Source organism: Dermacentor silvarum, chromosome 3, assembly GCF_013339745.2.
Source record: "Dermacentor silvarum isolate Dsil-2018 chromosome 3, BIME_Dsil_1.4, whole genome shotgun sequence".
Classification (NCBI taxonomy): Eukaryota; Metazoa; Arthropoda; class Arachnida; order Ixodida; family Ixodidae; genus Dermacentor; species Dermacentor silvarum.
The window spans coordinates 104724372-104749371 of record NC_051156.1 but is presented as its reverse complement, the minus strand read 5'-3'; the positions used below and the strand labels follow the sequence as shown (position 1 = coordinate 104749371).

The 25000-nt window shown below is 48.7% G+C and overlaps 1 long non-coding RNA gene across 1 annotated transcript in view; it reads right to left on the bottom strand.

The window, feature by feature from the left end:
* The window catches only part of LOC125943925 (uncharacterized), a 25090-nt gene extending 1706 nt beyond the window's left edge, over positions 1-23384 (bottom strand). The window contains exons 1-2 of the long non-coding RNA XR_007465992.1: positions 23213-23384; positions 2795-2891 (exon numbers count right to left, since the gene is read on the bottom strand). This is a non-coding gene — a long non-coding RNA (uncharacterized LOC125943925). The remainder of the gene's footprint in view (positions 1-2794; positions 2892-23212) is intronic.
* Between the last annotated feature and the right edge of the window lie 1616 nt (positions 23385-25000).

The window sequence follows — 25000 nt, the reverse complement described above, 5'->3', positions numbered from 1 at the left end:
TCGTTCAAGACGCGGCCGGGTTATAAGCAATTAGCTTTGCCATAGTGAAAAGAGAAAGTACCCTATTTCTTTTTTTTTTCTTTTTTCAGCAGTGCAAATAAAGGCAACGTCGACTAGTACGTAATATAAACAGGAAATTATGTAAGCTCCACAGTATACAAATTCAGTGACGATTTAGTGGCAAATGCGAGATAAATGCGTTATCATTACGCTGCACCTCTTCGAGGGCCCGAATCCATGATATAAACCAGGTTCACCAAATTTCAAAGTGTTGTTCAGGAGCTCACAGGACACGGCCTGCCTGTAGAATAGCGAAGTGCAACTGACGGTATTCCGGAGCAGACCAGCGTTAGTCAGTACTATATACATACACATACACGCTCTGATAACCTCTCCAACCTCTGTCTACGTCTACAACTTGACCGGCTGCCCACACTTACACATATGCACTTTTTATTCACTTTCACACTCCTATTGCGCTCGCATTAAAACAAAACTAGGACCACTCCCCACCTCACTTCGCAGTTCCGCGAATTTTCGGAGGGGGGGGGGGGGGGTCTTCTGGTGCTTACTACACTAAGAACATACAGTTTCAAGTTTCATCGTCCATGTGGTCGTGCACTGCGGCACATGCAAATGAGACATGACTACGCCACACGATATTATTCTTATGCAGGGCGTGCTGATCCTGAACATCTTGCGATGTAAGGGCGAATAAACTTAAGAAAACTGCTACAGAGCTTTACTCGCCAATGAGAATGATAATGCCGAAAAGTCAAGTAAGGAAGATGCTTGCAGAATACAGTGATGCAGGTAATGAAGCCGCATTTTACGGTTCGTAGGTGGCCAAAGACAACAACTGATATGACTGAACTAAACGATACGATACAGGCGTATCCACAAGACAGTAAAAAAAGAACTAAAAAAAGCTACCAATAATTTCCGAAGAGTCCAGACAATATCCCTTGAGATGTTTAAATGTAGGTATATGCACACTTTACAATTTGCCACCGGGATTTACAGACAAGGACATACTCAAGTCCAGATTTCATTAACAGGATCTATCCGGAGAGGGAAATTCAAACCAATTTTACTAAGTGCAATGGCATCATTACTCTTGACCACATGCTTTGGAAGTGGCCCGCGGTCTTCACAGACTGTGACAAGGAACAAGAATGGTAACGGCAAATGCTACACAGTGAATCACTCTCTCACTAATTATGGGTAGTCCAGAAGGCCCGCGATGTGGCTGAAGGGCTCGGCCTGACAGTCCCAACGTGGGAGCGGCCCGCGTCAACCCAGGGTTGACCTTCAGGACCCCATACAGTTCTTCATACCATACCATACCAGGATTTAACGGCCGTTAAGCCGTTAAATCCTGGTACGTTAAATCTGTAGAGGCTACCGTGCTTACAATTTCTGCGATATACGTAGAAAAAAATCTGGCCCAAGCAAAATTCCACGGCAGCACCAAACCTCCTAGGGCCGCAAGAAGCAAAATGAGGCACGCGATGGCACTTAAGTAGACGCTTCGGCACGTAATCCAGCTTTACATGGAATTCAGGCGCTCGCAGCAGGTGGCGCCACGGTATGTTCTCACGCCCACTAGCCACTGAATTGTTTTGTGCCACAACCCCATAATAAAATGTTCACTTGCCAACAAACTCAAATAAAGGCTTTGTCGTAGGGAAGCAATTTTGCGATTACTTTAAGAAAAGTCAATATTCCCGGAAAAGTAAGATAGACTTATAGCACCGCGAATTATGTAGACACTCTCTCGCACTTGTAAACATTATTTTGCTGGTCTCCACTGAAGTCAAGCCGAATTCATTGACGCTCACTGAGAGCCACAGTCACGTATAAGAAATGAGGGAATTCATCGGCGAGTATGCAGGCCAGTCAGTAGGTGCCTGAACATGTTACGTAAGAATGTACGAAGAGAAACGTTTCATCACGAGCTACCGTGTAAACGAGGGACAAAAATATTATGCCTTTTCTGGAAGCAACTACAAAATCACAAACATGGAAGGTTTAATCTGGGAGCTGGCATACACAAACTTTCGGCGATTGACACATTCAGGAGTACTTCAGAAGACAATACTGCAACGACATCGCACCTTGAAACTTGATATCGAACTAACAACATGAGAACCTGTGGCTTCCAAGCCATTGACAATAATAAAAAGAAAAGTCTTGGAGGGAATGACAATAATGCTCATTTATTACAGCGGCTGGAAGTACGTACGACTAGGTCTTGGAATGCGATTTCTAGCTTTGCCGTCTAGAACCCACTGCGTACGGAAGTGGTCGTAACTTTTGGAGAAGGCGAAATATGCTTGGAAGAATGGGTATGCGACATTTACATGTCTTTTTAAGCTTTGGCGAAAGTTTTCTGCCGTTCACGCAATCGCTGTCGGCGACAAACGCCGAAACAGTACGGAACAGCGGCTTACTGCGCCGCCTCGCTGTTGTGCGCTGCTGTTGTTAACCGAGGTCGCGTAGTTCGGTTGAGGCAAGCAATGGACGTGTCACCACGTCATCAGACATAGCAGCGCCCCACAGGGGCGCAGTGAAAAGGCTGTATAGCTACCACGTAGAGGCATACGAGTAAAATTGAGTCAGTGTGCTGGCCCATTTCGATGTCTCATATTAAAAAGAGAAGACGCTTTCAAAGCACTTTAATGCATCGTCAGTGCGGCCAGGTAATATAACTTGGTATTTATTATCCTTACCATCAATCAACAAATAATTTTGATAGTTTAAACGTGACATAAGTTCAAAAGCCAGTTCTTACCGTTCCGTAACATATCCGATGCAAAAGGCATGTAGAATTTGTAGGGCGTTTACGTCGGCGTGGAGGACTAGGTGACCGATCAGAACTTACGTTGAGCCTGAAACGCAAGTGTATGAAACGTAAGCCTTTTACACCAATATTGTGACGTGGGCGTGACAGTGAGAGATCAAACACAGTCAAAGGCGTGACTTTAAAAGTTAGCTCTTTATTGGGCGAACTTGTGCCCAGAAAGGCAAATAACACTCAGGCCCGGATTCTGAAACGCTCCTTTTCTTACTAAGGACGTCTTACACGCTGTAAGGCGACCTGGCGTCAATTCTGGAACGTCCCTTACTAAGGGGCACTAAGTTAGGGCCTCCTTGGTGCTTCCTCACGCTTAGGAAGCCGGCATGCTACCTTCATGCTTCCTAACCGCGCTCCTCTACCTGAACGTATGCTTCTCCGCAGGACTTTGCACGCGGTACGCTCGGCTTGGATAGGTGCCGTGCGCAGCCAACGCGCGCGCAGTTTGGCTCCGCAGACTGCGCTTTGTGCCATTTCTTTTGTGATTCCGTTTTTCTGTGAAAAGCGAGCGGCGAGAATGACGGCCTTGCGATATTTATCCGAAGACGATAGCTTCGAAAGCTATGCAAGGTTTCTTCGGCGTGCAAGTGAACTTCTTTACGGGACTGTGTACAAGCCTCCGCCGTTGACTCCAGTCTGGCATGTGATTGACAGGCCTTATCCACTGGAACACTACAACGAAGTGAAGTTTCTAGCCCGGTATCGTTTTTCCAAGCGAGCTGTTGCAACCATACTCACACAGCTGCAACTGCTTTGTAACACTGACAACAGAGGAGCGCCGCTACCTGCTCTGTTGAAGGTCCTCATCGCACTGCGTTTTTACGGAACGGGTGCCATACAAACTGTTGTAGGGGACCTTGTGTGTTTATCCCAACCCTCTATATGCCGATGCATTTGAAATAAGACACAGCTGATATGCCTACGTATGTATCCCAAGTACGTTCGGCTGCCAAACGCCAGTGAAGCGAGGTCAGTCATGACTAGGTTCTATGCCATTGAAGGATTCCCCGGGGTTACTGGGTGCATAGATTGTACTTATATACTCATTAAAAGCCCCGCTGTAGACGACGCAGAAGAGACGGAGGAAGAACGAGCCGCACGCCTCGAGAAGCGTCGTAAGTACGCAGTGGCCAGGCGAGTGGATTCAGATGAGGATAGCACCCGAAACGTGTTCAAGTCACTGGACGACAACCCCTTATCCTCCCGCCTCACCGACCATCGGTGAAGCTGGTGAAAAGTTGCCCCCGGGAAAAGGATAAACAATGTGCGCGTGTCAATGCCCCTCTCTTAAATAGCACCTTCCCGATGCTGCGAACAGATCATGGAAGCAAAAAAATTGGAGGGCGCTTTAGCTTTGCCTTTAAGAGTAGAACGCGATAGCGTTATCGGGCCCCGTTGGCAATAAGTTTTTCTTTTTAATCGCATGTTTTCTCGTACATTCAAATAACAGTCCGACGTCACCATGTCGGTAGGTTGTGGTTAAGTCGTACTTTACCATTTTTCTACGGATTTCACTGTGAAAGATTCAAATTTTGTTCACTAACACCTTGCACCATGCGGAGGGCCTGCGTGGTCGAGGTATGGTATGGTATGGTATGGTATGAAGAACTTTATTTGGGTCCTGAGGAATCAGTCTGTTACTGATGCGGGCCGCTGTCAAGCCGGGACAGAGAGGCCGAGCCCCTCTGCCGCCACACAATTGTCTTTGTGGCAATTGAGAAACAACAAGATGAAGACTTTCACAATAAATACGTTACCATTTAATAATGTCTCGTCTTTAATATAACCATAACTTAACGAGAGGTAACAACCAAACCTAAACAGAGACGTACGAAGCTAAATGAAAAAGACGTAACTGTAGAGAGAACCAAGCTAAACAATAAGATTAACCACAAAATAAGTTAAGCCACAGCCAATTTTTCTTCCTCCGTGAAATAAGTTTTGCCCGGCCACACACACACACACACACACACACACACACACGCACACGCACACGCACACGCACACACACACACACACACACACACACACACACACACACACACACACACACGCACACACACACACACACACACGAAACAAAACGCAGGCCAAAAAGAAAAAGAAAGCGACGCCAGACCAACCGAACTGTCAGATGCTGCCAAAGTTGCTAGGCTGAGCTTGGTTTCCTGCCATGTGCATCATTTTTGAGCTATTTTTACGTCATTGACGAAAGAAATGGTATTTATGCCCTTATATAGAAGTAGAAGTGCAATTATAACAGCGCCGGAAGTTTACTTTGGCAATTCATTAGAAATATTTTGCATATTTTTGTAAGTAATCTCAAAACCAGAAGCCTGTAACGTTCCACTTCCTTTGGTGAGGCGTAATGTCCCTAGATTTTAAGCAAAAAAAAATATCTAGGGACTTTAGTGAGGCGCTCCTTCCGCAGGGAAGGTAAAAGGAAGCTTTTAGAATTCGCGATGGCCTTCTGAGGGCGCCTAACGTTTAGGTAGCATGAAGGACTCCTTGCGTAAGGTAGGGAAACGGTCTAAGGCTAGGAGCATTTCTGAATCCGGGCCTCAATCACAACGATAGCAGCGAGAGCAAGTCGTCCATTGTCGATATCTCATTGACAGTTCAGACGCAGTGGTTCTTTCTATATCGGTCATCGTACAATCCAGCGTTATCGCTAGTACTCGCGCCAGTTCTAGAATGTACACCACTGTTCGCGTCGAGCAAGCAATCTGGTTACAGACAAGGTTCTTTCGCTATAGAATCGACGACAACATTCTATAAAGTTCCGATACCTGAAGGCGCGTCGCACGCCGAGCGATAATTTTAACAGTTGTTAGCTGGTGAAAAGTTGCCCCCGGGAAAAGGATAAACAATGTGCGCGTGTCAATGCCCCTCTCTTAAATAGCACCTTCCCGATGCTGCGAACAGATCATGGAAGCAAAAAAATTGGAGGGCGCTTTAGCTTTGCCTTTAAGAGTAGAACGCGATAGCGTTATCGGGCCCCGTTGGCAATAAGTTTTTCTTTTTAATCGCATGTTTTCTCGTACATTCAAATAACAGTCCGACGTCACCATGTCGGTAGGTTGTGGTTAAGTCGTACTTTACCATTTTTCTACGGATTTCACTGTGAAAGATTCAAATTTTGTTCACTAACACCTTGCACCATGCGGAGGGCCTGCGTGGTCGAGGTATGGTATGGTATGGTATGGTATGAAGAACTTTATTTGGGTCCTGAGGAATCAGTCTGTTACTGATGCGGGCCGCTGTCAAGCCGGGACAGAGAGGCCGAGCCCCTCTGCCGCCACACAAGCCCTCTGGACAGCCCTGAGTTGGTCCACCAGCACCTCACTGTGCGGAATACGCTGCCACCACCGTTCATCTTGAGAACCATCACCGGCCAACGCTGAGCAGCGCCAGAGCATGTGTTCTAAATCGAGCAAACCCCCACACTTACTACAATAGACTGAAACCCCGCTGTCCGGATTAATTTTATTCATGACTACCGGGTTAGGGTACGTCCGTGTCTGCAGAAGCCTTAATGTAACCGCCTGTGGCCTATTTAGAATGTGGCAGGGGCAATGCCCTGCGCTCTAAGTAATAGTGCTTGGTGATCCCGTTGTAGGTTAACATCTGGTCCCTGAACTCAGGAGCGGGAGATCCAGCCCCATCAGGGAGGGCACGGCACACTAGTCATCGTGCCTCCCTGTGCACCATCTCGTTGAGGTTACGCGGGGCTCTCTCCACTGACCCCATGTTCGCCGTAAACCAAGTAACTGTATGCGGAATGATATCCCTACCCTGCAGCAGTCTGTAAGCCGGTTTCGCAACAAGTCCCCTCGAGAAGGCTTTAATCGCAGATCGCGAGTCACTAAACTCCGAAACTCTTCCTGAATCAAGTAGTGCTAAAGCAATAGCCACCTGCTCAGCAACCCCCGGATCCTTTGTATAAATGGAAGCGGCATTTCGAACGCTCCCTTTTCCATCTACTACCACCACCGAATAACCACATTTCCCATTAATCCATGACACGTCAACGAACGCACGCTCCTCCTCCTGATCATTTGCTTCTCGCAACAAAGCCCTAGCTCCCGCCATCCACCTCCCTGCAATGTGCACAGGGTGCACATTCCGCGGAAACGGACGAACCATGAGATTGGTCCGAAGGTTAACGTTCAACTCGTGTAGCCGCACCCCATCGCGCGACACCGCCACCGATTGATTCTCCAATTGACTCTAAGATATACCTATCCGCTGGTGTAACTAGCAACCGTTCTCTCTGTGCCGTACGCTGAGCCTCGGCAATTTCATCTAAAGTATTATGCAAACCCAGTCGCAACAACATATCGTTTGACGTACTCACAGGCAGACCCAGCGCCGCCTTAACGGCTTTTCTAATTAAAGCTTCCAACTTATCTTTCTCTCCCCTATTCCGATTTAGCATAGCTGCCACATACGAGAAATGACACAGAATGAATGCGTGAGCTAGCCGCATCGCACACTCTTCGCCTAAAGACCTATGCCTATTAGAGATCCTTCTGATAAGTCTTATGGCCACCTCCGTCTTCTTGGTAATACGCTGAATGGTTCTGTTATTCGATCCGATTGGTTTCAACTACCAAACCCAGAACCCTGATAGCCTCAACTTTCGGTATCAACGACCCATCCCTAGTATGTATTCTAATGCAAGTCTCAACTTCCGGTACCCCAATCCTTCAACCTACATCCCAGCTTCTTAGTTTTGAAGATCAACAACTCCGACTTTTTAGTGGAGCACTTGAGCCCCATAAGACCCAAATACTCTTCCGTAAGTGTTACTACCTCCTCCAACCTAGCGTCAAGCTCTCCGTCACTACCACCGACACTCCGTATAGTAACGTCATCCGCGTAGATAGTATAGCCAATACCCTGGACAGTGTCCAGTATATTAGCCCACTTTGACATCGCAAGATTGAATAACATAGGCGAGATTACGGATTACTGCGGCGTACCACGGCACCCCAATTTAAAGACTTCCGACTTGATCTCTCCTAAACTATAGGACATGTCCTTCTACCCATAAGGAAAGTCTTGACAAAATGGAAAAGCCGCTGCCCCAGATTCGAGTCCGATAGCAGCCTGTAGAATGAAAGAATGTCGGATATTATCGAAAGCTTTTTCTACATCAAGTCCAAGTAGTACCTGAGTATCCCTTGTCTGCCGATCAAGTAGCTGAGGCTTAATCCTGATCATAGCATGCTGAGTCGAGGCCGGGCCAAAATCCTATCTTTGAGTGCGGAAAGACCGCTTTGCCCTCAACTTAGCGCGTTAGACTATTTAAAATGACATGCTCAGTGACTTTCCCCAAACACGATGTCAGGGAAATGGGCCTGAGATTTTTAAGGCCCACAACTTTCCCTGGTTTGGGTATTATAACAGTAGTTGCAAGCTTTCACTCTTCCGGGAAAGAACCTTCCTTCTATCGGCTGTTTATCGCCCGCGTAAGGAACTCAATGGACCCCTCATCTAAATTCCGTAACATTTTATTCGTGATGCCATCCGGCCCTGATGCCGATCGACCATTAAGATCCTGCAGCGCCACCCTTATATCACTTTCAGTAAATTCCTCATCCATATCGCTATTCTCATCCCCACGATATTACAAAACCACGTCAGATGTATCGTGCCAGGTCTCCAACGGAAGGTATCTGTCAGCCAGTACCTCCAGCAACTCCTCCTCCGTGGAGTCCCGACACGCCTGGTGGACCAGCTTACCTATCACCGTCCTCTGATTAGATTGTGTTTGTCTCATCTAGTAAATGTCTGAGCAAACTCCAGCCGCCGCCCCTTTTAATGCGACCATCAATAGAATTACATACTTCATCCAATTGCTGCTGGCACAGTACCCGACAATGGTCTTCAATTTCCCGATTAATCATTGCTATGCTCGTTCTGAGCCTTCTATTTCAACCTCTGACCCTTCCATCTCACTAACATTGACTGCTTCACTTCCAACAAATGCGCCAGGCGACTATCCATTCGCTCTGTGTCAATATCTGTCTTAAACTCCTTAGTGGTCGTCCCAAAGTCACCTTTAAGCTGACTAGTCCACTGTTCCAAGGTCAACTCACTCCTCTTATCTTCGATTCACTCCACTCTTCGTTTCCTAAATGCATCCCAGTCAACCACCCTTAATGTGCGCTCCTTTTTATTAGCCACTACCAAAGTAATCATAAGAATGTAATGATCGCTACCAAAATCTATATTAGAATTGGACCAGGACGAATCCATCACCCCCCGAACAAAAGTGAGATCCGGCGTCGAATCTCTACATGTCGACGTGCCGAATCTAGTGGGATACGCAGGGCCAGAGATAAATTCAAGTCTAGTACCTGCTGCCATAGTCTCTGCCCTTTAGTAGTGCTATAAACATACTTCCACACATGATAGGGTGCATTAAAGTCTCCTCCAATAAGCAACGGCGCATCCTTAGCCAGATTGGCTGCCTTGATCAAGAGAGATTTGAAACTCTGCTTCGTGTCCCGGGGGCCACTGTACAGGTTAAGCAGGTAAACACTCCTCTGACATGCCCCTTGCCGACATGCCCCTTGCCTCCACCATGATATTGTTACGTGTGGAAGGACACAGACGAAAGAGACTATTTACAGGCTATTTACACCGGAGCCAGACAGCCAGGCCCACACTCGCTCGAACCAAGAGCGCAGGCACACTTCATCGTCTTTCTCGCGGCGGCTCGTCCCTTGAACATCTTTCGATGATATCGTAATACTACCCCCGCCCCCCCCCCCCCCCCCCCCGGCGGCAAAAGCGCCGTCACGGTGCTGTTAATTATCCAATGCGCTTGGAGAGTTGTAGGGTTTGAGTCGGGCGACGTGGAGAATATCACTGGTGGTCACAGCGGAGGACGTAGTGGGCGTGGCTAGAACGATTTCGTACGTGACATCGGTCACTTGGCGGAGCACGCGATATGGGCCTGTGTAAAAGAATAGCAGTTTTTCACAAAGGCCAACTTTACGCGATGGTGACCAAAGCAACACGAGGGTGCCGGGCGCGAAATGCACATCACGGTGACGGAGGTCGTAGCGTTGTTTCTGTTTTTCTTGAGACATTTGCAAACGAGCACGCGCAAGTTGGCGAGCATGGTCAGCACGGGCGATTGCATCACGGGCATAATCGCTAGTGGAAGCTGTGGTGGACGGGAGCACAGTGTCTAGTGGTAGCGTCGGTTCTCGGCCATACGAGGTAAAACGGGGAAAAGTCAGCAGTTTCGAGACGGAAAGAGTCGTACGCAAAGGTAATGTAAGGTAGAGCCAGGTCCCAGTCACGGTGGTCGGCTGAAACGTACTTCGATAGCATGTCTGTAAGCATGCGTTTCAGACGCTCAGTGAGACCGTTCGTTTGTGGGTGGTAGGAGGTGGTAATTTTATGCTGTATTGAGCAGGCACGCATGATGTCTTCAATGACTTTGGACAAGAACGTACGGCCACGGTCGGTGAGCATTTGACGCGGAACACCATGCATCAAAATGATATCGTAGAGGAGGAAGTCCGCGACGTCAGTAGCCCAACTGGTCGAAAGAGCGCGTGTTACGGCGTAGCGGGTCGCGTAGTCCACAGCGACGGCAACCCACTTGTTTCTTGATGTAGATTCCGGAAAGGGGCCGAGAAGGTCTAAGCCAACACGATGGAAGGGCTCGGCAGGGATGTCGAGCGGCTGCAGGTAACCAGCGGGGAGCTGGGAAGGCTTCTTGCGTCGTTGGCAAAGTTCACAAGCGGCGACGTAACGCCGTACGGAACGGGCAAGGCCAGACCAGAAAAAAAATTCACAGCATATCCACGGGGTGAATGATGATGAGTGGGCGAAGCTCCGGAGGGAATCATCGGATCTCCCGCTTAAGGGGACGCTAGCACAAACGCGTTAGAAACGTGCAGTACTCTCTAGTAAGGGGGAGCGGCCACAGCGTCTTACGCAGCCATTTACACATGCCGGAACGTGCACCGCGTTTGCCGACGCCATCACATGACTGCCGAGAGAGTATACCTCCCGTATTCATAAACGCTCCTCGACTTGAACTTGACTTGCCGCCGCTTTGGGCAGCGCGTTCGAAACGCGTTGAAGGTAAGGTGGAGAGGCCACAGCGTCTTACACCAGCTTCTTACACGGGCCGTAACGCGCTAGCACAAACGCGTTAGAAACGCGCTAGAAACGCGGCCTTTCGTTAATGTTGGGTATTTATTGCCATCGTGGTGCATGTGTCCATGTCCGCTTCGTGGCGTAGTGGGCTAACGCCGCGCGCTCGGAAGCGAGGGGTCCCTGGTTCGATTCCGCGCTGCGGACACAACTTCGGATTTTTTTAGGGGCGAAGCTCCTTATAGCGGCACCCGTTCCGTCCCCGTCGTAGTAGTAGTGTGTAACCAGTCTGAGAAAAATGAGAAAAAAATTCCGAAGTTGTGTCCGTAGCGCGGAATCGAACCAGGGACCCCTCGCTTACGAGCGGGCGGCGTTAGCCCACTACGCCACGAAGCGGACATGGACAAACGCACCACGATGGCTATAAATACCCAACATTAACGAAAGGCCGCGTTTCTAGCGCGTTTCTAACGCGTTTGTGCTAGCGCGTTACGGCCCGTGTAAGAAGCTGGTGTAAGACGCTGTGGCCTCTCCGCCTTACCTTCAACGCGTTTCGAACGCGCTGCCCAAAGCGGCGGCAAGTCAAGTTCAAGTCGAGGAGCGTTTATGAATACGGGGGGTATACTCTCTCAGCAGTCATGTGATGGCGTCGGCAAACGCGGTGCACGTTCCGGCATGTGTAAATGGCTGCGTAAGACGCTGTGGCCGCTCCCCCTTACTAGAGAGTACGGCACGTTTCTAACGCGTTTGTGCTAGCGTCCCCTTAAGCGGGAGATCCGATGATTCCCTCCGGAGCTTCGCCCACTCATCATCATTCACCTCGTGGATCTGCTGTCATTTTTTTTCTCATTTTTCTCAGACTGGTTACACACTACTACTAGACCTATAAGGAGCTTCGCCCCTAAAACGGCGACGTACTCGGTGATAGGTTCGAGATACGCCGAGATGTCCTGCCATTGGTGCGTCGTGAAGCTCTTCTAGAACGGCTGAGCAGAGGTGTTTAGGTACTACAAGTAGGAACTCAGAGCCGTCCGGATGAAGGTTACGATGGTACAGAGTACCGTCGCGCAGGACGAAGAGGCGTAGAGTAGCATCGGCCGGAGAGTGTTCCAAACGGTCGATGAGTGCTCTGATGTAGGCATCACGACGTTGCTCGTCGGTGAAATGAAGGAGCTGGGATACTGAGAAAACGCAAGCAGCACTGTCAGTATTGGAGAAGTCAGAATCGTCAACAGGGTAACGCGACAAGCTGTCAGCGTCTTGGTGCAGGCGGCCAGACTTGTACACCACGGAATATGAAAATTCTTGTAGCCTCAAAGCCCATGGACGAAGCCGGCCTGTAGGATCCTTAGCGATGAGAGTCAGCAGAGGGCATGTTGGTCAGTGACTGCGGAGAAAGGACGACCGTAAAGGTAAGGCCGGAACTTCGCAACTGCCCAGACAACAGCAAGGCATTCCCTTCCCGTAATGGAATAATTGCTCTCCGATGGTAATAAGAGGTGGCTTGCGTAAGCAATAACGCGATCCTGGCCACGCTGACGCTGGGCTAAGACGGCACCTACACCATGACCGCTGGCATGGGTACGCAATTCTGTAGGGGCATCAGGGTCGAAGTGGGCGAGAATGGGTGGTGAGGTGAGAAGAGTGACGAGACGAGAGAAGGCGGTGGCTTCTGAAGTACCCCACGAAAATTGTACGCCTTTCTTCAGAACATTAGTCAGGGGTCTAGCAATTGCCGCGAAATCTTGCACAAAACGACGAAAGTACGAGCATAGCCCAACAAAACTGCGAACGTCGGCGGCTGTCTTCGGAACCGGGAAGTCTCGGACAGCGCGAGTTTTGTCGGGATCAGGCTGCACTCCGGAAGCGTAGACGAGATGGCCCAGAACAGTAATTTGGCGGCGACCGAAACGACATTTGGGCGAGTTGAGTTGCAGCTTCGCCTTTCGAAATACATCAAGTATAGCTGTTAGACGCTCAAGGTGAGAAGCGAACGTTGGCGAGAAGACGATGACGTCGTCGAGGTAACACAGACACGTGGACCATTTAAAACCCTGGAGCGAGGAGTCCATCATACGCTCAAAGGTGGCAGCGGCATTGCATAACCCAAACGGCATTACTTTAAATTGGTATAGGCCATCAGGTGTTATGAACGCGTTTTTTTCTCTGTCCATATCATCAACAGCAATCCACCAGTATCCAAAGCGAAGATCAATAGAAGAGAAATAGCTGGAACCGTGAAGGCAGTCAAGGGCGTCATCGATACGTGGGAGCGGGTAGACGTCCTTAGTAATTTTGTTGAAATGGCGGTAGTCTACACAGAAGCGCCACGTGCCGTCATTCTTCTTAACCAAAACCACAGGCGACGCCCAGGGACTCGGAGAAGGCTCAATGATGTCTTTATCTAGCATTTTGGACACTTCATTTTGAATTACTCGGCGTTCCGACGCAGAAACGCGATATGGTCGTCGGTGAATAGGCGTAGCATCGCCAGTAGGAATCCGATGCTTGACTGCGAGCGTCTGGCCTAAAGGACGATCATCGAAGTCGAAAATATCTCGGTAGGCCGACAACACTTTGCAAAGGTCTTCAGCCTGTGTAGAGGACAGGTCCGCCGCAACCATTTTCTCTATGTTGGGATCGGCGCCCGAGGCTGGCGCGAGGGGCACGCCAAGTTCAGAAGAACCATCGGTTGATAAAGCTGCGACTTGATGGTCGCCGAGGCAATCAACGTTGGCAAGGCAAATACCTTGCGGGAGAATTTGTTTTGCCAATCCAAAGTTAAAAATAGGCATGCGAGTGCAGTTATTAGTAATAGTAAGGACCCTATGAGGCACGGTGACGTCATACTGTAGTGGAATGTCGGGCAGAGGAGTGACGAGGTACTCGCCATCAGGAACAGGTGGGGAAGACAACAGTTCAATATAGGCTATTGACTTTGGTGGTAGGCGAATAAAGCCGTTGGGGCGTAAGCGGCACTGGGGTTGATCAGGAGGTTCTGCGAGAATCGGCAACTCAAGGCGAAGAGTACTGGCAGAGCAATCAATAAGAGCAGAATGTGCAGAAAGAAAATCGACTCCGAGAATTAGGTTGTGGGGGCAATGAGTAAGCACGGTGAAGAGGACAGGAGTATGACGGCTGGCGATGATGACACGAGCCGTACTTATGCCGACGATAGGGACAGTTCCGCCATCCGCAACGCGGACGACGCGTGTCGACGCTGGGGTGAGGAGCTTTCTCAGTCGTCGTCGGAAGGCAGCACTCATAATTGAAATATGGACCCCTGTATCGATTAGTGCAGTGACAGGATAGCCGTCGACGTCAACTTCAAGAAGGTTTTGGTTCGTAGGCAACGTGAGCAGAGGATTTGAGGGCAGGGTCGACAACGCAGCTTCACCTCCAGAAGCTGCAGTGTCTAGTTTAGGCGATAGGCGGCGAAGAAAAGCGACGGGGTTGGGGTGAACGAGACTGATGGCGTCGAGGTGAAGGCGAGTGGCTGTAGCGAAGGTTCGGATCGGGGGTATCAGCGGCAGTATGTTCGTGGCGGGTGGCATAGGGAACAGAAGGTCCAAAGGTGTGGGAATAAGCGGAGGCGTATGTCCGAGGAGGAGGTGGCCATCGGTTGCGGCAGTGACGAGCGACGTGGCCGATGCGACAGCAGTGGAAGCAGATCGGTCTGTCATCAGGGGTACGCCATTCGGACGGGTTGCCGCGAGATGTGGCAGAAAAGGACTGCCGAGGGCGAGGAGGGCAGCTAGAGAACTGGGGAACGCTAAGCTGAGACGTTGAACACACGGAGTTAAGACCCATGTTCTCACATTCTTGTCTGACGACGGCCTGAATCATCGCAATCGTGGTAATTGGCGGATCGGGAGGCGTCGCGGAGAAAGCTGGGGAACAGGAGGCCTCGACCTCGCGGCGAACAATAGGGGTTACGTCGTCACAGGTGGTGGCCTGACGCGATCGACCCTCACATGTCGACGTAGCAGCAGTGTTGGGTAGGCGCGTGATGTGGGGTGTGATACGGCGGCTCTTAGCGTGTTCAAGGCGACGGCATTCTTTCATGATGGCGTCGATAGTCGAGACGTTCCAAAAAACAAGCAAATTGAAAGCGTCGTCGGCAATGCCTTTTAACACATGTACCACTTTGTCTGCTTCAGACATAGTATCGTCAGCTTTGCGGCCTAGAGCCAAGACGTCGAGCATGTATGAAACGTACGGCTCTGTAGAGGTCTGAACACGCGACGCAAGAGCTTTTCTCGCGGCAACGTTGCGCCCAATGGGGTCGCCGAACAGTTCCCGTAGCTTTTCTTTGAAAGTGTCCCAACTGGTTATCTCGTCGTCATGCGTTTGGTACCACACGCGTGGGGTGCCGCCGAGATAGAAGACATTGGCGAGCATAATCGTTAGGTCCCACCTGTTATTCGCACTGGCGTGTTCATAGAGCTTCATCCATTCGTCAGCGTCCTGTCCCTCCAGGCCAGAGAACACACCAGGGTCGCGATGTTGGGCAACAGTGACGATAGGAGTAGGCAGACGAGCCGAAGCCGATGCAGAGGCGGTCTCGTCACCGGGGGGCATGGTGACAAGCTCGATGTACCGACCACTTCGGAGTTCCGTGGCGAGCACGGGGATCGCTAACCTCCACCAGAATGTTATGTGTGGAAGGACACAGACGAAAGAGACTATTTACAGGCTATTTACACCAGAGCCAAATAGCCAGGCCCACACTCGCTCGCACCAAGAGCGCAGACACCCTTCATCGTCTTTCTCGCGGCGGCTCATCCCTTGAACATCTTTCGATGATATCGTAATAATATATTCAATCCTGCAATCTACCATGTGAAGATCATGCCTAACATACGCCAACCTCCTACTAATGAGAGTGGCGAGACCTCTGCCCTGGTCATCACCCTTAACATCTACTCTGACACCCGTTAAGGTCACGCTAGACGTCAGAGTTTCCTGTAGCATGATAACCTGAGGTTTAAATTCACACCATGGCTTCTAACAATCTGCTGCAGGGACGCCTTCTTATGATTGAACACCCTACAAACCCACTGCCAAATACTAAATGGACTATTTATTAGAACCATGTTGGCCATGTAAGGTCGGTTTACTTAATTTGAGCTTCATTCCACTCGACGACTTACCCTGCTGGGCCAGCGTTCGCGAGCACTCCCGCTCCATAACAGGGACCACCGTCTCGTTTAGATATACTTCAATTGTGCCTAATCTTTAATTCGTGATATTTCCCTCTCTTCTATCCGCTCCAGTCTACTAATGACCTGATTTGCACTTTCTTGCAATGTCGCCATCATTTCTTTAAGCTCGGAACGGACCTTGCCCTGAGGCTGCACCATCGAGGAGAGCGCCCTCTTTTTCGGAGCCGGCGTCTCCTCATCAGCCATGTTCCCTTCTGCAGCTACCACAGGCGTCGGTACCTCAATCCGGTCATCAGGCTTGCTAGTAAGCTACCGCTGTTACCGGATGGTAAGCCCCTCCTAAGTTCAGCTATCTCTTTTACAAGCCCGTCATCGGCTCCTTTTAAGCTACGATTCTCTCCAATTGCGCAATCCTATCCTTATGTATATTACCATACACATGCTCCTGGGACTGCTCACGCGCTTGGCGCTTAGCCTTGTCAGCCCAGGTGGTCTGGCCTCCAGCTGCGCCGCCGCCTCCACCAGCTACAGGAAAGCGCACCCGCGCCTCCCTAGACACGGAGCGGCTCCTGGTGGCTGGAGTCCCAGACGCGGGCTGCTGCTTCTGCCTTGAACGGCTCCGAGAGCGCGAGCGCCTCCTGGGGCTTCTTTGGGGGATGCTGGCCAGCTGCGAAGCCTCGGCTGCCGCCGTCGTTAGCTCCACCCTGGCTCTTTCCTGTCGTCGAACACGCACCACGTAGGGAAGCTGGTACCCTTGTCTGCATTGTTTATCCGCCGTCAGGTGTCGGCCACCACAAAGCTTGCAACAAGGCACACAGTTATGATCCTCTTCGGGGTACCGGGCCCCACATCCTCGGCACTCAAGACAATCGGGCGCAGGACAGACATCCGCGCGATGTCCAAGCTTACCACACACATAGCATACATCCACCTGCTTTCGATACAGTAAACACGGTCTAGGGTTGGCCCATATCTGACAAAATTGGGCACTCCTAACCCGTCGAAAACAATGATAACAGATACTGTATTCTTGATTCTTTTGAAAGCCTTAGCCAGCGGATTGCGATCACTAACAATGTTCCGCTCAAGTGCCGCAGAGCCATCCATAATGTCCACATTGCGAATGACTCCTTTACACGTAGTGCGTGGGGCCGTCTCGTACGCACTCACTCACGGCCGGCGATATTGCCAAAACATTTGCGATAGCCTATTATCAGGATGAATTAGTTTGTTTAATTTATGAGCAATTTTTTGGCGAATGAAATAAATTATTTCCGCAGTAAAAATGCCGGAAAATATGTCCATCAATAAATACATACTCAAAAGTAACCAGTTACACCTTACCAAGAAACTTAGTTCTTGCCATTTTTATTTTTAAATCACAACATGCAATGTAAATTACAAGCCGCGCAGTTCCGCCACATATAACGGCTGCCTTTCCGCTACAGCTGAATACTTCCACTTAATTATCATATGTCAGCCAAGCATTCTGGTGAAAGAACGCAAGCATGTCTACTTTAATTCTTGCCCTTCAGCCTGTTCCTCCTGTCTGAAATGATCTATCTGTCCAGCCGCTGAGAACACGCGTTCTGCGGGTACCGACGTTGCTGGAATGCACAAGTACTTTCTAGCCACTTCAGAGAAGCGGCGTTGTGGAGCATTGCCAAGACTTCCAGAATTCTAAAGAGTTGTTCTTCCCTTCCTGTGGATGTAACTCCAGGTACTGGCGAACCATTAGCTCTGCGTTCGAGGTTGCGGTTGAGGGTTCCTGTTGCTGTCTCTTAAGGAACCGCAGAATTCGGCTTCCTGTCGCATCTTCGTTTGGAACCGCCTGCTGTCTAGATGGTTCTACGGCAGGACCAGCGGTGCTTTACGACAATCGCAGGCTTATTTCACTAATGAAACAAGCACAGGCGCGGTCTGCGTTTGTTCTGATCGAAAACGATTCGCGATGGTTTCGCTCTCGACCATTGTCTACCTGGATTTCAATTCTGCAAACTGAACCCCAGTACCATTTACGCGTGACCATCGCTTCAGTTGAGCAGTCAACGTCCTTGTATGTTGTAAGCAAGTCTGCTCACGAACGTATACGTTCGTGAGCAGACTTGTTTAGAGCGCTGGAGTGGTGTGCTAAGAACATAATCATAGTGCGCAACTGCTGTGTCAAGGGCGACGTGCTCGTTCCTTGCTTTCATGTCTATGTAGCTTCGATTCATTTCAAGCTCTGACCTTGAAACCAAGTAAGCATACGTGCTGAAGTAATAATTCCACTCGAATTTAGTTCACAAACAGGCGCGCCAAACGGTGCGTCTCGGGTCGCTGTTGCCAGCACAACAAGGACATTTGCGACATTAACACTTTATCCGACAACTTTACGTAGGGCACATCTGCAGGGCTCGGTGGCGAGTAGACTGCGATAACGAAGAGTCGTGTCATAGTTAACACCACCACGATATACCACACACTCGGGAAACCAAGCTTAAGCTGCAATGAAGTCGCGCGGTTGATTTTATACTGTCAATAGTACCATATTCAAAGTACAGTCGATAGTACTATCGAAATTACTATTGATAGCGCTATCGATAGCTTTTTTTTACCATCGGTAGTTTGATAGTGACTCAACTATCGATAGTATCGTTAGTACTATCGATAGTTCTGCATCACTACTGGTGCATCGTTCATGTACCCGGGGAGCATTTCAGATAGCAGATATAATTATAGATCAATGCCAGAAATAGGTTCCCTCGACTAGCGTTTAAAAGCTTGCAGTACGCGCTTTCGCGTGCTCGGTATACCTCAACATACCTTAGTAGGAATACGGGTGCAGGAGCCCTTAAAACTCAAGCTCCACTCATTTCATGTTTTACAAAAGGCAAAACAGACACAATCTGAGCCACTCTTCTTTATTACAAAAAAAAGAATAAGTTCAAGATTCAATATGAGTGTGATTTTTATTTTATTATTACAATGAGACGCATCGTTGGGATGTCCATATATGGGTCTTAAATTAGGCAAACTTTTCTCACTTAAAATAAAATAATGCAACATATTTTTACAGTACAAGATTTACCAATCCTAAGGGAGTATTCTTAAATTTTTATAGAAATCGGCGATCGTTATTTTGATCAAATGTGTCTAGAATGTTCCACCTTAAGCTAATTTTCATATTTGGGCATTTTTGTGATTTTATAATGAAATAAATACGTAGTGTAGTTGCATACTTGTTTTCTTAATTTTTTAGCCTGCGAGAGACGTGTTGAAGATTTGCCAGAAATATTTTTCAGGTTAATAGACTTAGCTGAAATGCCGAAAAAATTCCCTGATTTCGAGGTAAAGAAACAGAGTGTGTCAAATTTTCAAAAACATACTGTAGGTGACATAAATTCAGCTTCCCGTGGTCCAATAGTACTAGTTGTGCGTATTTACCGAAAAGAATTTGGTCGCGTACGATGGATTAGTGTTAGAGTGAGCGGCCTTCGAATTTGTAAAATCTGCAAGTCGTTAAAACGCCCTTTTCCACCTATAGGGAAATTAGGATTTTTTTCCTTTATACTAACTTTCACAAAATTAACGTTGATTCGTTTTTACAGAGACGTTTTCCCAGCTCATATAAAAATTTCGCGCAAATAAAAAATAGTCGGTACCCCCCTTAGTCTGTCCTTAGCTCAACACACCCGGCTTCTCGATCTCGCGTAGAAACCAGCTACAGGCTCTGAAGGAGTGCTCAATTTCTTTCTTCTGTTATTATGCGATACCTAGCAATTGATGTTAGTCAATTCATTGATGACGACGAAAATAACTCTTTGTAGTGCTATAGGAGGCCATTGAACAGTTCCTTATTAAGGCGAAAGCCTTAAGTGGCTTGTTGTGCGATGGCATGGAAAAAAACGCGGCGTCTAGTCGAGTGGTTACTAAAAATCACGTGACCTCCGAGCAAGCGCCGGGTAAAGAGGAGAACGAGTGGCGCTCGCAGAAACCACGTGACCTTCTCCGAGCGAGGGGTGGATGGAGAGGGGAAGGAGGGGCGCGCGCACACGGAAAAACTGGTGTTGCATCCCTGAGCTCACGCGGCGGCGGTTGGGGCGACAGTCGACGCCACGGCCTTCCAGCGACCACAGAGACTGCTGTACCCGGTGCGTCCCCGGATCCCTGCGCTGCGAAGCCTGCTGGAATTTATAGATTCACCTGAAATCTCCACCTTATGAGAACTGCAGCCTGTCGCGCATAGTGGAGTTTATTAGGCATCATCCTCCCCTCCTTCTATATTCTCTTTCATTTCCCACTCCTTCTCCCCTGACGACGCTTCGCCGTGCTTTCCCAGGGGTTGCAGAATCAAACGACATTTCCTTCTCAGATTACTCTCATCAGGTCACGCGGCGGAGGTTGTGGCGACAGCTGACTGCGAAGCGAGAGAAATGCCTATGGAGGACGCTCGCCCGAGGCCTAGCGGATTGCGCGGTAGGCCTCGGAAGTACTCTACGGCTTCGGATTCTCGCCAAGCGAGAAAGAGTTGCAAGCTGCGAAGCGGCGGGAGCAAGGCGTTCGACTGCGACTGCTGCTTTCCACTGCTGAGAGGATGCAACGTAAAGAAGTCTGACCTCTCAGATCGTATGAATTAAATGCATTACCAAGTGTTCAGCAGGCTTTCGCCTTCACCTGTTATAGGAGTGTAACATGCGGCCTGAAGTTTATATCTGGAGTGAATCGGCATAATATCAAAACGTGTTCAGGTACTCGGACCGTCGAAGTAAGAGTTAAATCCGAGAGAACAAACAAATTTCCTACAGCCCTAACTTCTTCCATGTATGCTATCTTCATGCCCTTGTTCGGGTGATTGTATTCCTGGCTGAATTTCGTCACCATTCCCTTCGCTTTTCCTCCACGTAATTGAAGGATTCTCCTTGCAATGCCGGTCTATATAGCAGCAGACGCTGGTAGCCTTCGACAATGCATTTCATGTCTCTTCCTGCATATGCACCGATGGAAATCATGATGCTGGTACGAGGCGGGATACTGACTTGACCTTTTCATACGCTCAAAGTACGGTGATTGAGAATCCCCTCCAACAATATCGCTTGATATGGGGGCAGTGTTATGGACTGGGACTTCATGTCGAGGACTGCGCCGGGTTGGCTGATGAAGTCTATGTCGAGAATTACGTCCAGTGTGAATTCTTGCCGGATAACGAAAGTCGCAGTGTAAGTCCGATTATGAACTGTAAACTCTTGCCGCGCAGATTACAGTCGGCGTTATTCGGCGCCCCCCAGCTAAGTTAGGATTTGAAGGCCGTCCATGCAGTCTTGACTTCCCTCAATTGGCGGCGCTGGATCCACTGACGACGCAGTAGACGGCTCCTATGTCTACTATAGAGCGGGTATTGTCTGGCCGTCGAAAAGAACGTCGAGGTAGGTGGTGCGTCGTCTTACATTGCGGTAAGGTCGTGGCGCCCGATCGCGGCTGCATCGCTTTGTTCCGCTGCTATTACATCGCATGGTTAGATCTTCTTTAGGCGGCGTTTCCTTTGCCTCGAGGCTTCCTCTGCATGGCGGCGTGTCGTTGCTGCATCGTCCAGATGGTTCTTGCAGCGATGTCGTCGACGGCGGTGGATCTCCGGCATTTCACGCAACATTTCACAAAAATCACGCAAATCACATTCGCGATCACAAACCGCGCTCGAGTATAGTTAATGTCGTTATATGTGTAGAGATGGGAGATGGGTGATGAAGTTAGGAAATTTGCAGCCGCAGGTTGGAATCAGCTAGCGCAAGACAGGGGTAATTGGAGATCAAAGGGAGAGGCCTTCGTCCTGCAGTGGACGTAAATATAGGCTGATGATGATGATGTATAGAGAACCAAGAGAGCTCATAGCTCAAACAGGTTGTTCGAAAAGGGATTTGCCTGACCGTCAGTACAAAGTACTTCGTCACTGTAGCACGCTCGAGACGGGTGCGGGTGTGGGAAAGAACGTTTATTCAAGAAGGCTGTAGATTATATAGCCCCGAGCAAGAGGGCGTATGGTGCGGCACTTGAGCGTGTGCATGGCTTTGCACAACGTTATCGTTACGTCACAGTCACCAACAGCCACTTCCCTCAGGGTGCGCGTGCCTCCCGTCGCTGAGAAGATGCACCGTGATAGCTTTAATGACTCACTTTATTCGTTCACGAAGGGAATAACTCACGCTTGATGAACAAAATCTGGAGGACGCTTAAGGTTCGCCTTTAAGAGTGGAACGCGATAGCATTCAAAAATTCCTGGCTGCTTATCAGGCACACCGGCAACTGCATGCAGCTTTTTTCTCCAACTTCGCCTCCGCGCGCCGCTACCGAGGAGGTGAGCGCCATCTGGACGGTGTTTTTGAAAAGAAAAAAACACGGCGCGCCGCTGTATGTATTGTAGAAATGCTGGAAAAGGGGTTTGTGTTCCGCGCAAGAGAATTATATTTTCTCGTAATTTCTTGGGGGGCTTTCCCGTATATTAAAATTAAAATCCGACGCTATCACGTCGGTAGGTTGGGGTTAAGTCGTACTTTACGGCATTTCTGACGGATTTTACTTTGAGAAATCAATTTTCTTCACCAACGCCTTGCACCACGCAGAGGGCCTGCGCGGTCGGGATGGTTCGGAATGGTTATTTCCGCCAACGACGCCGGCGAGCCCACGCCCCATTTTCTGCGACACGTTAAATCGGATTAAAAAGCGACGCCAGTAAGTTGCAAAGTTTCACTACAAGAAAGGGCCTGGGGAAAGCGAATGCAAGGACACAAATACAAAATATAGCGAAGGAGAGTGAGACCAGGATGAGGTTACTCAATGTTATGCAGTGACAGTCCCATTTTGAGCTGTCATTTTGAGCTGCACTTTCCGCTGCATTCATTACTTGTCACTGACTACAATGCAGCCTAAAAGCTTGGCCTTTCGGTGCCTACGTGGGAGCGGCCCGCTGCGTATTGAGAAACACTCTGCAGGACTTCAATAAAGTTTTTCATACCGTACCATACTGACTATTGCCCATATCACGGTACCACATCGCGACGAAAAAGACTATGGTGCTTGAAAGAGTACTTACGCCAACGCAACGGCAACTGTAAAAATAGCAAAGATGAGAACCTTCAATGGTGACATAGCAGATAGGTAATATGACGTAAATCTCGGAGTTCAATAAATAACAGCACAGAATTTATACACGGTTTTACAAAGTTAACCGTGGCCCTCAGTTTTAATGCGAGCGCGCGAGGAACACTTCTTTATGGGGGAGCTACACGTGCTAAGGAGCTATTGTTCTGGCTTGCTGTCAAGAACAGTTGACGTCATTGAGTTTCGAGAATAAAGTGTAATTGTAGTGCACAGAGAACATTTATTCTATAGCTTACAGTTCAGTGGTAGCAAAAGAATATAAATGTCCAAGTGCAGGAGCTGACCGTTGTGAAAACAATCATTTGCTAGACTTTTTGCACACAGGCGTGAACTTTGCATAAGTATAGCAAAGTATCTATATAAGTATCTGCCGCATGCCAGCGCAACATGCCCATGCTCGGGCCCTTATAGTGAACTCGTAATTCAGAGTCCGGAACAATCACAAGTTGAGAGCATCAGTCGTGTGTTTGCTTTGATTATTCTGTAACCTTATGTGAGTCAATCATTTCGCCAGTGAGTTATTCTCAGTCCATGATTTTGTAAGTCTGTACCTTTCGGTACCCACACACACGCACACTCACGCATGCGCGCAGGCACACGCCAGAAATATCCTGCGAATGAAGAAGAGCTTTGTTTCGTAGACAAAGATGGTGACAGTCACATTCTGAAACGCTGGCAAAATATTCAATGTTTTATTTCCGTTTAGTGTCATTCACCCATATATTATATTGGCGGTGGAACACAAACCCCGGGTCCTGTGTTCGGTTGACTAAATTTTGGTGTAACAACACATCGGCAGTGCCGATCAGGACAGTTATACCTTCCGTTTGAAGAAAGAGTGCACTGGGGATGAAGAGACACAATATTATAAATTCATATAGCTGCGGACAAATAATATGTATTAGTATTAGGGCGTTTGTGCTTTGGTTCGCCGAGATTAACTGAAGTTCACGCGTTGTTGTTGTTATTTATTAACTGCAGCAGCATGGGAAGATTGGATACTGATGAACCTGCCATCGCGAAGTTGTAAACACCGCTCGACAATACAACAATATAAATAAAAAAATAATATACTCAGAACCCTTTACAATCGTTGACAGTGAAAGAAACACACATGTGAACAACTTGACATCAAGTTCTTCTTCTTTCTGGGGTTTTACGTGGACATCAAGTTCAAATATATTATTATCACGTAATGTAGACTCAGCGCATGACCTGTGCCAAGCTTGAGAGCCTCTACTCATGCTGAATTAGCTCCATTAGCAGCAAATCTCATTAAAAGTCAATAACGCAGAAAATGTATCTTGAACTAAAATGCGTTGGTCAAAAAGAACCACGCCAATGCACACAAAATGTAAATGATACGAGAAAGCCCATTGTTATATAAAAGTGTAATAAAATTTCACTAACAGAAATATAATTATTCACAAGGGTCGGTTGAGGTGAGTCTGCTGAAGAGAATCGCGCAAGGCTTTTACAGCTGCTCTTTATTTTATTGGGGTTGAGGGCAACCACTACAAGCGCAGGTGAAGCAATCGTTCGCGCGTAGAAAGTTGGATCACGCGACTTCATTTTTGCCGGACGAGAGCGCACTCGGTCATTTTGTAGCGTGAGCTACACTGGCCGAGGTTGAGCAGTTTCGCGTGGCTCCTGGAGAGCCGTGTTGCGCCTGCGCGAGGAGCAGTTACGTCACACGGCGCACATCTGGCGCGCCGGAGCC